Source organism: Podarcis cretensis (genome assembly GCF_951804945.1).
Source record: "Podarcis cretensis genome assembly, chromosome: 11".
NCBI lineage: Eukaryota > Metazoa > Chordata > Lepidosauria > Squamata > Lacertidae > Podarcis > Podarcis cretensis.
In genome coordinates, this window is record NC_137180.1 from 45753769 (window position 1) to 45766589 (window position 12821).

The following is a 12821-nucleotide window of genomic DNA, read 5'->3' on the forward strand; positions in this document are numbered from 1 at the left end:
CTGCCACATGCCTAAACTGTAGTGCACCAAAACAACTCCATGTTGCCACAGCACATGCTCAGATCAGCCAGGCATGGGTCACTGGCAGTAGAAGTCAGGCCAAGCTCCTCTTTTCCCTGTGGCTGTCCTGTAGGAGAAGTGTCATGTGACTTGCCCTCGTGCAGTGTAATTTTTAAAGAAAAACATGGACAGCTGTTGGGAAATGATGGTGCCTCTTTTTTAAAAAACAAAACAAAACAATAGCTTTGATCCAAGTGTCACCCGGGTGCACAAAAGCACATGCAGCTCCCCAGCCCAAGGCCTTGGCACATCTGCCAGAGCTCAGCTGAATCAATCTCAGATATTTAGGCTTCAATACAGTCCCTTGAGATGATTTGCCGCTTCATCTGCTGGCATTACATGAGTTTCAAAGGGCAAGGACCTTGATGTTCCTTTGTTATTATCTGGATTTAAGAGGTCAGCGTGAGGTCTTTGTGACTCTTAATGCCTTTAATACGGAACGGTTGTCATCATGCCACAATCTGGGCAGAATCAAAGGGGCACTGGAACAGAATCTTGGCGTTCATTTTTATGGCTCTGCTTTGCCAGGGAGCCCTTGGGCGTTGAAGGGGAGCAGTTTTGCACCCAACACCTCAGGAGGATGACAGAATGAAGAGCGACTTGCAGTACAGCCACATGCAGAGTCTTTAAAATCAGAGATGCACCTCCCTTCTCTCCCTTTGGTTTGTATGGAAACAGTGTGTGGATTCAAGTAGTTGTCTGTTACTGGGACTGCATGGCAGGGTGAATCGGCATCAGGTGTGGGGAATCTTTAGTTCTCCTGAGGTAGTCCAAGTCCTATTAACCTTAAGAAGTATGGCAAGTGGCCAGGGATGACGGTTGTTGTAGTTCAGCAACGTTGGAAGGGCTAAAGATTCTGTGCTGGTTCAGGGGAAGAAAACAGAAATCAACATTTGGCGAGCACTGTATGACATCTTTTCAGGGAAAGGGAGGCTTCCTCAGACCTGAACTTTCAGTGCCATGAGGCTAGAAGGAATAGGAGCAGGGCCTTACCTTGAGGTCCATCAACTCATCCATACAAACCCAACAAGATTCATGGAGTTTTAATAAGGCTAGCCCTACCATTAGACAGTGAAACAGCTACCTCAGGCAGTGGATTATGGTTGTCATAAGAAGGCAACAAATCATTAATTTGATTTGTTATTATTGTATTTTCTACTGCTAGGGAGGAGGCTTTTCTGCATGTAGGACTTTTTTTGTTGTTATTCCAGGTGTTACTAGCCCTGGGCACCTTGGTTTAGAAGGGAAAAGGGCACAGCTGACTGCTTTGCCTCTGGTACCAAAATGTTTTGGGCTAACAACGAAATAAAAGAAATGAAAAATGAAATAAAAACTTCCTTTATTTCGTTGTTTGTATTGTTGTATGTTATGCTCACAGTATGTTATGTTCACATTTAATGAGGGTGGATTGTGTATTGGGGGTGGAGGTTTATGTTATGTTGTAAATAAAATTCTAATAAAAATTATTTTTTAAAAAATGTTTTGGGCTAGCCATGGGTTGATGGGAGTAAGAGCTCTACTCAACTAAATCATTGCACTAACACAAAGGGTCTCTCCCCACACTCTTCTACCCCCACACCATTCCCAAATCTGCTCCAAAGGGTCAAGATAACCCTCTGAATAGTTTGTGGTGGGAGGAAGAGGGGAAAGGGTTCTGTCAAGCAATCTCCTTTGTGTTACAATGAATACAACCTTAAACTTCCCTCAGCACATAAATGTGGGACCACGGGTAGGAGGAATAGCAGGCATAGGCCCTGGAGCACACCCCAAAAATGCTGAGAAAGAAGGTCCCTCACACTGGACACCCAACACTGGAGAGCAGGGAATGGAAAGAGAACCCCAGAAAAGTTGTTGCTCATTTTTAATCCCCCAAAGACTTGAGTCTTATCTCTTCATTTGGGGTGTTGCAAGTATTATTGACTCTTCATTTACAGTGGTACCTCGGGTTAAGAACTTAATTCATTCTGGAGGTCCATTCTTAACCTGAAACTGTTCTTAAACAGAGGTACCACTTTAGCTAATGGGGCCTCCCACTGCTGCACAATTTCTGTTCTCATCCTGAAGCAAAGTTCTTAACCCAAGGTACTATTTTGGTTAGCAGATTCTGTAACCTGAAGCATCTGTAACCCAAGGTACAACTGTAAAGCTGTCAGGCTGCTCTCCTTGGAATGGTCGTGCCACAAAATGGCTATGTAAACATTGGTGATAACATTAAGAACTTTATTTGCTACCTTCCAACAAGCCACATTGCTGCTTGGAAAACAACCTCCAGTCCTCTTCAGAGACCAGCTCAATGGCTTTGCGGTCAGAAGAAACAAGAAAGGTGGCAGACCGTGACCTCACTTAGTCATTTGAGTTTTGTCAAATCACATAGTCGATGCCTAATCAACTAACCTTGTTGTTTACCACTTCCACAGGAGTTTATCAGTACAAAGAACAGGTGCTTTCTTGTTAGTATGTCTTATTTATAACTTGCCTTAGCCATAGGCATTGCATGAAAAGGGTTCTGGGTTCAATTCCCAGCATCTCCAAATAGGAGCATTGCAGCCAATCATTGTAGATAATTCTGAGCAACATACACCTATGTTCAGATTCAGTGACCTGATCCAGCATAAGGTGGCTTGCTAGGCTGCAAAATATAAAACACAGAGAGGTATTCAATGCCACACTGTGTTGATCGTTCCATCACGGTATGCCAGATGGAATCAATCCCTCTTTCCTGTTCTTTCCACCTTCCCTGAACCAATTCATTCACATGCCATAGTCAAAAATGCAGCATTTTGCCACAAGTGAATATTCAGAAATATAATACTTGGCTCATTGCAGCTTCAGCAAAGTTAGGTGTGAATTTCTAGTACCATTTTCAATATTCCAAGCACATGTCTGTGTTTATATTTTCACTGAGTAATCCCTAAACTGGCATTCCCCTTCTCATCCCTTGCCTTCGAAGACACATTGGACAGTGCTAATCCAAAATTTATGATCCACAAACTCAAGTTATACTTCCTTCAAATTACTAGTTCTTCAGGCAGAAGATTACAGTAAAAAAATGGCTCACTGGAGTTTCAATGCCTATTGAAGAAGTTTTAATTCAGACAAGCCTTCCCAGAGGATTGATCCTAGCTATCTCTACTGTCAGTTTTACAGTAAATCAGAACTGTATCTTATATTGTATTAGGAACATAGGAAGCTGCCTTATACTGCTTAGCATTACCTACAATGACTGGCAGCAGCTGTTTAGGATTTCTCTCCCAATCCTATCTGAAGATTTTGGGGATTGAATCTGAGTCTTCCTAAATGCAAAGCAAATACTCTACTATTGAGACCCTCCGCATAATATATTCTTATCATTGTGTATATTTTGATTCAGGGTTTTTTTTAATTGCTTTTAATTTTTTAAATAAGAATTAATATTTTTTCTGAATAATGATAAGATACGGTGAGAACAAAGAAAAATACTATGACATTTGTTTCTTTAAAAGAGTGATTAGGTAAAGGTAAAGGGACCCCTGACCATTAGGCCCAGTAGTGACCGGCTCTGGGGCTGCGGCGCTCATCTCGCTTTATTGGCTGAGGGAGCCGGCGTACAGCTTCCAGGTCATGTGGCCAGCATGACTAAGCCACTTCTGGTGAACCAGAGCAGCACACGGAAACGACGTTTACCTTCCCGCCGGAGTGGTACCTATTTATCTACTTGCACTTTGACGTGCTTTTGAACTGCTAGGTTGGCAGGAGCAGGGACTGAGCAACGGGAGCTCACTCCGCCGACCTTCTGATCGGCAAGTCCTAGGCTCTGTGGTTTAACCCAAAACTATACAATTAGAGAGAGAAATTCAGAGCATATATTGGGGTGTGGGGAATCATCGCTTTCTAATTTCACCTCCTTTGATTTCTGGATCTGTTTGAAGTGGGTAGATTGAAGCTTTGTGGCTGGCAAAATTAAGAGAGCTTCCAGACTGGTTGGCTTGCATGTGCACATGTTCAAGAGCAGAATATTATGAGTCTCACTTTTGGGGAAAAGAATAATTAGGCTCATGTGCTCCGAAGCCAAAGTGAGTATGGAAGGCAAAGCAGGATGAGAGGTGATGGGGCAACCTCTAAATCACACAGGGATAACTAGGAAGGAAGCTAAAATAAGGACATATCCCTCTGTTCTGGAAAGTAGGAAATTATTTCTAACATTACCGTGAAATCCTCCCTCCCCCTCAATTTTTTTTGTTAACTAACGCTTGGAGAAGCTTCTCTCCTAATTGATCCATCAATAAACATTGTGTTCCAAATGCATCTATAGGGACTGAGCTAGAAGAGAAGCCAGAAGCTGCTTAATTAACCTGAAAAGGGGATAAGGATGCTTTCCCAGTATCAAAGCCTGCAGTTCATTACTGTCTGCCATGATAGGAATCCTGAGTATAACTCAAACCAGCCGTATCAGCATGTATATGCAAACACCAGAAGCAGTTTGGAAATGTTTTAAGCACTGTGATGAACCTGGCTTGGCCTGCTTGACATTGCAAGCTCCCATCTTAAAAGAATGAGATGCCATCTTGACAGCCCATGCTGTCTATCACTGCTGTGAGGAGAAGCTGGCTTTGGAGGGAAACCGCTCAGGTAGTATTTACTATACTAGAGGGCTCGACTGAAATATTAATCAGTTTATTACTAGGGAAATTTGAGGGTGCCTCAGCTGGGCTGCACAATGTCTTTTGACACTGCTTTCCCAGTAGTGATGTATGGAAGTGAGAGCTGGACTATAAAGAAGGCTGATCATCGAAGAATTGATGCTTTTGAATTATGGTGCTGGAGGAGACTCCTGAGGGTCCCATGGACTGCAAGAAGATCATAGAATCATAGAATCATAGAGTTGGAAGAGACCACAAGGACCATAGAGTCCAACCCCCTGCCAAGCAGGAAACACCATCAGAGCACTCCTGACATATGGTTGTCAAGCCTCTGCTTAAAGACTTCCAAAGAAGGAGACTCCACCACACTCCTTGGCAGCAAATTCCACTTTCGAACAGCTCTTACTGTCAGGAAGTTCTTCCTAATGTTTAGGTGGAATCTTCTTTCTTGTAGTTTGGAGCCATTGCTCCATGTCCGCTTCTCTGGAGCAGCAGAAAAACAACCTTTCTCCCTCCTCTATGTGACATCCTTTTATATATTTGAACATGGCTATCATATCACCCCTTAACCTGCTCTTCTCCAGGCTAAACATGCCCAGCTCCCTTAGCCGTTCCTCATAAGGCATCGTTTCCAGGCCTTTGACCATTTTGGTTGCCCTCCTCTGGACACGTTCCAGTTTGTCAGTGTCCTTCTTGAACTGTGGTGCCCAGAACTGGACACAGTACTCCAGGTACTATCCATTCTGAAGAAAATCAGCCCTGAGTGCTCACTGGAAGGACAGATCGTGAAGCTGAGGCTCCAGTACTTTGGCCACCTCATGAGAAGAGAAGACTCCCTGGAAAAGACCCTGATGTTGGGAAAGATGGAGGGCACAAGGAGAAGGGGACGACAGAGGACGAGATGGTTGGATAGTGTTCTCGAAGCTACCAGCATGAGTCTGACCAAACTGCGGGAGGCAGTGGAAGACAGGAGTGCCTGGCATGCTCTGGTCCATGGGGTCACGAAGAGTTGGACATGACTAAACGACTAAACAACAACAACAACAACAAACCTCTTGAAAGCTTGTAAGAAATCACACACGGGAAGCTGCCTCAGACCAGCTCAGAATATTTGTCCGCCAAGCCCAGTGTTGTGTACTCTGACTGGCAGCCACTCTCCAGGTAATCAAGAAGAAGTCTGTCACATAGAATTCATAGAATCACAGAGCTGGGAGGGACCCTGAGCATCCTCTAGTAGTCCAAGCCCCTGCAATGCAGGAATATGAAGTTATCCCATACTTGGGATAACCTTGTTTTTATCAGCCCCATGCTCCAACCAATCTGATCATTTTAACAGGGGATGCCAGGAATGGAATCGGGCACCTTCAACACACAAAATATCTTCTCTGCCACTGAGCTCTGGTCCCTCTCCAGGGAAGTATTCAGCTGAGCAGAATTGTGCCTGCTCTCCTTATCTGTAACTGGACCTTCTTTTCTTAAACTAGAAGTGTCAGGCACTGAACCTGAGACCTTCTGTTTGCAAAGTTTTTGCTCTGCCAATGAACTGTGTTGTCTCTCCATCTGATTGGTTCATGTCCCAAAGGAGGCTTAAGAGAGAGGCAATGTATGCTCTTGGGGAGAAGGCAATGAAGTGGGGAAAGAATCAAATAGATCGACGAGCATTTACTCAAAGTGTGGGTGGAGGAGAATACACATTGGCTCATCACTGTGCTTTGTCTCTAATTGTTTATAGCCATGGTGTCAAATGCATCATGAGAGGGCATTAGCAGTCTGGGGGGTGGGCATTAGCTCTGTGCTGAAATCTGCTCCCAATTTTCCCAGATGTTTTCTTCCTTTGCAAAACCAACTTCCCCTTTCAAGACTCATTTTCTGGGCACATGGTAATTCCTTACAGTTTGGGCCACTGTGGGAGTTTTGACCGTAACTTATTGTGGCCAAAGGTAGCGTCTTTGTGTTTTTCTGTTCAGTAAATATTTCTCCATCATTCTGCTCTACTCAGAAGCACTTCAACATCAGGGGATTTTTCTGGGGCTTCCCATCTATTCGCATCAGCATTAGTTTGCTAGGATGGCTCCAGATATCAAGGTATCAAGAAATTGGGAGAGGGGTCCCTTGCCAGCTGTTTCCTCTGTGTTACAGGGGAGGGGAAGCCTTTTGTTATTTCAAACTTCAGAGCAGCTAAAGATAGTTCATTTCCCTCAGAAGAAAAGCAAACAAAAGGAGGCAATCAGATCTGCATTTGCTTTCACAGCGTCTCCCCTATTGGTGATGAAATCTAGCCATGAATCTGAAATTAAGACACACACCCCAAACACACACACACACACACCCCCCAACAACGGAAGGTTGGCACCAGAGCCAACATTTAATATCCTGAAATGAAGCCAAATGGTTACCTCCTCTCTCCTTGCTGCTCTTTCTTCCTCCCTTCTAAGTTTTTTGTCCTGATTGGCACACAGCCAGGAAATGGGCATTAAACATTTCCAGCCAGCCGCTGCTAATGTGCATTGGAACAAGACCTCCCTGATGGAAAAGGCTGCCTAGATAAATGACTGCAAGAAGCCAGCTCTTGCTTGGGTGGGGAGTGTGCTTTCAAGGTTCTCTTTATTGGGAAGACCCCACACAAATCAACTGGCAGTCCAGTAGGAATTTTCCCACTTGGCAAATTGGCACCAGCCATTTGGATTTCGCCCGCTTTGTAGCAATCGTCACAACTTTGTAAGGTTAGGCATTGGGTAAGTCTTGTTTATGGGAGGGGAGGTTGTTGCCTGCACCTGCCCCTCCTCATTAAGGGTATCCCGTTAAAGGGATCTGGGGTGTGGATCCTGTCCAAAGCCTGGGCATGGGCTAGGGCCATGCCATGACCCCATAGGGGACCATGGGGGTGCCCTGATTTGATGTATATCATAGGGCTCCCCCTACCGGTGATTTACCTTTATGAGACTCCCTGCAGATGGGCAGGAGTCAGGATATACCGGTAGTCCGGATTCACCCAATGCCTAAGCCAAACCACTCACATCTGTAACCAATAAAGTTCTGGCCTATTTCATCCCATTAACCTCTTAAACATTTGTGTGTTTATTATCTAAGGGAATTGCAGGGCCTGGGGCCTCGCCATGCAATCCAGAGATGGTAGAATGCATTGATGACTTTAGATGGCAAGTGGGGATTATCATTTCGGAAGGAAGGAAGGAAGGAAGGAAGGAAGGAAGGAAGGAAGGAAGGAAGCCACACAACTCCCTACAAGTAGAGAACTAGCAGAGGACTACCTAGAACCCTTTTATTTTATGTTACTTTCTTCTGGCAGAGAGCTTTTCACAAGAGAGTGCAAATGTCAATGTATAATGGCAACCCTGCCTGGAATATTGAAAGTTAGCTTATGCAGAATCACACCATTGGTCCATCTGGCCCAGCATTATCAGGAATCAGGAACAGGAAACGCCCTTTTAGCCCGAGGACCTCATTCCCTCAGGATTAATCTTCTGGGGTGCATGTGACAGTCAGCCCAATGCAACGCACACAAACTTTTTCAATCGCTCTCTCTAATGCACATACAGAAAGAGAGAGAAGGGGCGGGAGGGAGATTCATACCCTCTCACACACTCCACAGCAGCAATTAGGCTTGGGGAAAAAGCACTTGAAATATTTTCAAGCCTAATTGGCAGGAGGAGGTGATCATCATGAAACTCACAGCACACAGAGAGGTTGTTGCTCCCTTCCCAATGCAAGTCACCTCAAAGGATGCCTCACCCCCTGGCAATTAGGCTGGAAAACAGTCTCCCACCGACTTTTGCTAAATGCAGAGCAGATAATAGAAATGTGACCAATTTTGTGTCTGGCTTCAAACTTTGTAGATTGTGTTGGATGCCTTTGTGCGGAAAAGCGACTTATCCCTCCCCCTGTTTCCAATCTTCAGGCTGTCAGAGTCATTGCTTATGTATAACATTAGTAATGACAATGGTAGTAACAAAAGTAGCATCACTCTGCCCTTTATCATAAGATTCCCTAACAGTCGCTCATCTGATTCCCCCATCCCCCTGCCTACCATCACTACGTTGTCAGGGGATTGTAACTGCATGTTGGAGAAGAGAATTAAGGGGTGGGGCAGGAAATGGAATGGAACCCTCAACAGAAGCATTCCATGCAGCACTATTTTGTTGCAGAACCCCACCTGTGCCATCACATTTTATTCCAAATTAAATGAGAACAAGAACTAAACCAGGGCTTAGCTAACACAGATTAAAACCCTCATTCTGCCCTTAAAGTGGTGACGACAAGAATTGGTGCAAATATACTTTTCGGCATTCTTGAAACCACTGTGGTTCTGCAAAAGCAACCACCACTTGGTGTTTCAGTCGAGGAAAAGGCGAGTGGCTCCATTTCCTTGTGTTTGCATTCGCAGAGGTGGTTCAAGGACAGCTGCAGAACGAATGTTCAGCGATGTCCAAATGAGCTCCATGTAAGAATGACTGGGTAATGCCAGGAGGTTTGTACCCTTCAGATTTGTAGAGACAGATATTTCATTCTGTTAGCAACCAAGTTGCTTAGGTCAGCTGGGTCTACAAGTGCTTTGGAAAGAAGGAAAAAAGGAATGATTGCATAAACTTAGGGATGGAATATATCAGTTTATTTCTCTTCTGCGTCAGTTTCATACACATGCAAAAATAAATACCTTTCCATTCCATTCACCACAGTTTATTTATTAACCCCATTCTGCCTAAATTGCATTTAAGTTCTATGCAATTTTATGCACACTCTTCCCTAATATACACATTCTGTACAAATTCTGTAAGCATTTGCCCCTAAAATACAGATTTCTGTAGGCAGCACAAACTACATAGGTGTTTAGCCATTGTTAGCTATTTTCTCATCAGCTCATAGGTCCAGGAACTGTGAATTAGCTTGGCTGGCACTGAAAAACATTTTTTTCTACATCCTTACATTGCTTTCAAAAGGTGTTGTGTACCTCTGTTGAGATCTAGGCCTCAGGCACCATTAGTAATCAGAGAGCAATCTCTTATTCTTCTTAAATTATTGTACAGAGTAGGACAATAAGACAGCTGTGAAGTTCATAGCCGAGGGATATTTTGGGCTAAGACATGAGGGTTATTCTATTGCAGTTGTCACTTTAAGCCTTTGAGCATGTACCCAGCTCCCAGTTACAGCTAGCGACTGCGAGTAAATCAAGTGTTCTTGTCATCTGAACAGTGTCTGCTCAAATAGCTTCTCAATCAATCATCCTTCATATTGGAAACTCCAGGGCAACACTTTCCCCCCCCCTCTCTGAGCCAACCAATCAAACTCACTTGGCCAACAAGCTGTAGGAGAAACAAATCATGAAGTCAATTATAATTCCAATAAATGTCATTGGTATCCAAGCCGTCTTGACAAAGCATCTTCTGAACAAGAACTGCAGGAGAGCAGTTCCTGTTTTAAAGGGATCGATAGTCTTGCCAATGCTTCTGCAAAACATCTGGACATCCAAGCATCTACAGATGCACAGATGTGAAATTTGTACTTCCAACTCAGGCTATGGACACATTTTACATTTAAAGCACTCCCCTACAAAAAACCTGGGAACTGTAGTTTTCCACTTAAAAAGCTACAATTCCAAGCACCTCTAACAGACTACAGTTCCCAGGAGATTTTGGGTGTGTGTGTTTAAATGCACTTTGAATTCATTTATTCTGCATTCCTTCCTCTGAACCTCACAAGGCACCATGAATTATTTGCTTTTGGTGCCTCTTGGAAACATACCCTTTTGCCTTAAGTTTGAATTTGATACCTCTATGTTCTCACAGACTTCTGCTGCTTCATTTTTTCGATTATGTTTTTTGTGATAAACATATTTCAGGTTACGTTGTATATTGTTCAATACTTGTAAGTGGTCTATATTTTAAAACGAAAACAAAGCCTCTATTTACTAGGGAAAGCCTCTTTCCCCCTTTTTCTTTTTCGGAGGGGACACCTAGTAAAACATCAAACCCTATTTTGCCTTTCAAAGTAAGCATATTCTTTGGACCGATATTTATTTTCAAAATGTTGTTAGTGTGTGTAACCATATGGGATGATCAAGGATCCCTTCTGCTCACTCACAAGATGCACTGCACTTCTTCAATATTAATGCCAAATTCTTGGAATGGAAACTAATGACACGGTTCTCTGAGCATTCAATTTAATACTGTTATAGGTTCTGGGTGCCAGAGCATGTGGCTGTAAGTCACTCATAACTCTTGACTTTAGTAAAAGTTAGAATTAATCAAGGTTGGACTAAACCGTTCCAAACACAGAAACTCCTGGATTCAGCTTATGCTAGTGAGCCAGGCCAGCTTGGCAGAACTAGCTGAGTGGAGATCATTGGAAGAACAAAGGCTAGTGCTGGTGTGGGGCCCCTCCTGCAGCTGTGTGTTAGTGGGCAGTGTGGCGTTTGCCCATTTATTTAGAAAATGTTTGAACAGGGGGTAGAGATAGGGTTAAAAATATAGACCAATAGGAAAGCCGGAGGCGGAGCCTACCTGTGTATAAAAGGGCTTAGCCCAAGGTTTGAGTTGTTGTTTGGAGTTGTTGGTGGGTAGTTGGTTGGTTTTAGTGGGTTGGCTGGTTGGGAAAGGCAGTTGGAGAAGCAGTTGGCAGGCAGTTGGAAAGAGAGGGACAGGGCAGTGGGTTCTTGAGTGAGGGGAGGTAGAAGAGATAGAGGAAAATAAGACTAAGAAAGTAAAGAGTAACAACGTTTGGAATGCTGGAAAAGTTTGTTTGTGTCTAAAATAAAATACACTCTTCTTTATTAATTGAGAACCTGACTGAGGCTGAAGTGATTTTACCGGGGAGGACCTGGTTGGTGGCAGCGGATTAGTGGTGTACAGGTCAATAGTCTGTGAGACGACCGGGGGCTCCGTACAAACGCCACAGGCAGAGACAAGAAGAGTCATCCTATATTTGGATGACATAGGATGGAGGGAAATGGTTTCACTAGGTTAGCAGCAGCAAGGAGGAAGAAGGGGCAGAATATGATGTGGGCTGATGGTAGCAGGCTGTAACAAAGAGAGAGGGGGTGAATGGAGGATTTCTGTCTTTAGAGCCAAGCCTGCTGCACCTGTGGGAGAAGTAAGGGACCCTCTGTCTGGTATGTAATGCTGGGATTTTCCTCCATCTAGACTCAGGTTGTATAGATGTGTAAATAAACCATATATCATAAAGACACCATAGTCTTTGCTGTGCCTCATTTCCAAAGGAAACACAGACCCTGGGTAAGTGCCTGGACTCCTAAAATTTCACACCCCTTGGAGATTGGGGTGGCAACAATAATGAAGGAGTGCAGTGCCAGGCTTTTTCTGTCTGCTATCCCTTTCCCCTCCACCAAAGACAAATAAAAATGATCACCATGAAAAGGATGTGATGTAAGAAGAGTTTTACTGGATCAGGCCAATGACCCATCTAATATAACACCCTGATCTCATAGTGGGCAACCAGATGCCCATGAAAAAACCAAAATCAGGACTTGAGCACAAGGGCACTCTACCCATTTGTAATTCCCAGCAAGTGACATTCATGATGCTTCTGACAGTGGAGGTAGGACCCAGGGGAGAGGCCTCCAAGCAATGATGGGGAAGTTTCAGCCACAATTGCAGCCCACCAGTTCTGCAGACACCCATAAAAGAATGAAAGCCAGACATGGAATCCCAGCGAATTCACCATATGTTAAACTACTTTGCAAACTACACAAGCCTTTATCTCCTTTTCCTTTGCTGAGCTGCTAGGCCCATCACGACAACTGCTTTTGAGAGCGTTACAGAAAAACTAAAGGCAGAAAAGGAAAGCCAAATTAAAACTGCCTTGGTGCAGACAGGCTGGTTTGGGACATTCCTTTAAAAATAGAACTATCCTGACAAATCCAGTTATGCTGACAGCCCTTCTTGAAAGCAGGTAAGATATCTGAACAAATTCTTTGTACTCTCTGCAAAGGTGGGGAGGGGGAGGAATTTCACTCTCCGCAGTCTCCTAAAATGAACCTTTGCTCACACATCTAAGCCAACTTGAATCTCATTAGGCTATTTACTTTTTGATGTACCTGCCTTGCTCAAAATCACAAATGGCATATAGATAACACAGCATCTCCAGTTGTTTTATTTATAAAGGGAACAC

The 12821-nt window shown here is 43.9% G+C and overlaps 1 long non-coding RNA gene across 2 annotated transcripts; it reads right to left on the reverse strand.

Annotated features, from left to right (window-relative positions):
- Positions 1-1516: 1516 nt before the first annotated feature.
- LOC307226401 lies at positions 1517-12569 on the reverse strand. 2 transcript variants are annotated; one of them, XR_013843369.1, is made up of 3 exons: positions 11195-12406; positions 8975-9247; positions 1517-2689 (listed from the first exon to the last, which is right to left on the reverse strand). It is a non-coding gene; the product is annotated as an uncharacterized lncRNA (long non-coding RNA). The 2 variants fall into 2 exon arrangements; XR_013843370.1 differs by lacking the exon at positions 1517-2689 and having other exon boundaries at positions 8832-9247; positions 11195-12569.
- Positions 12570-12821: the final 252 nt, after the last annotated feature.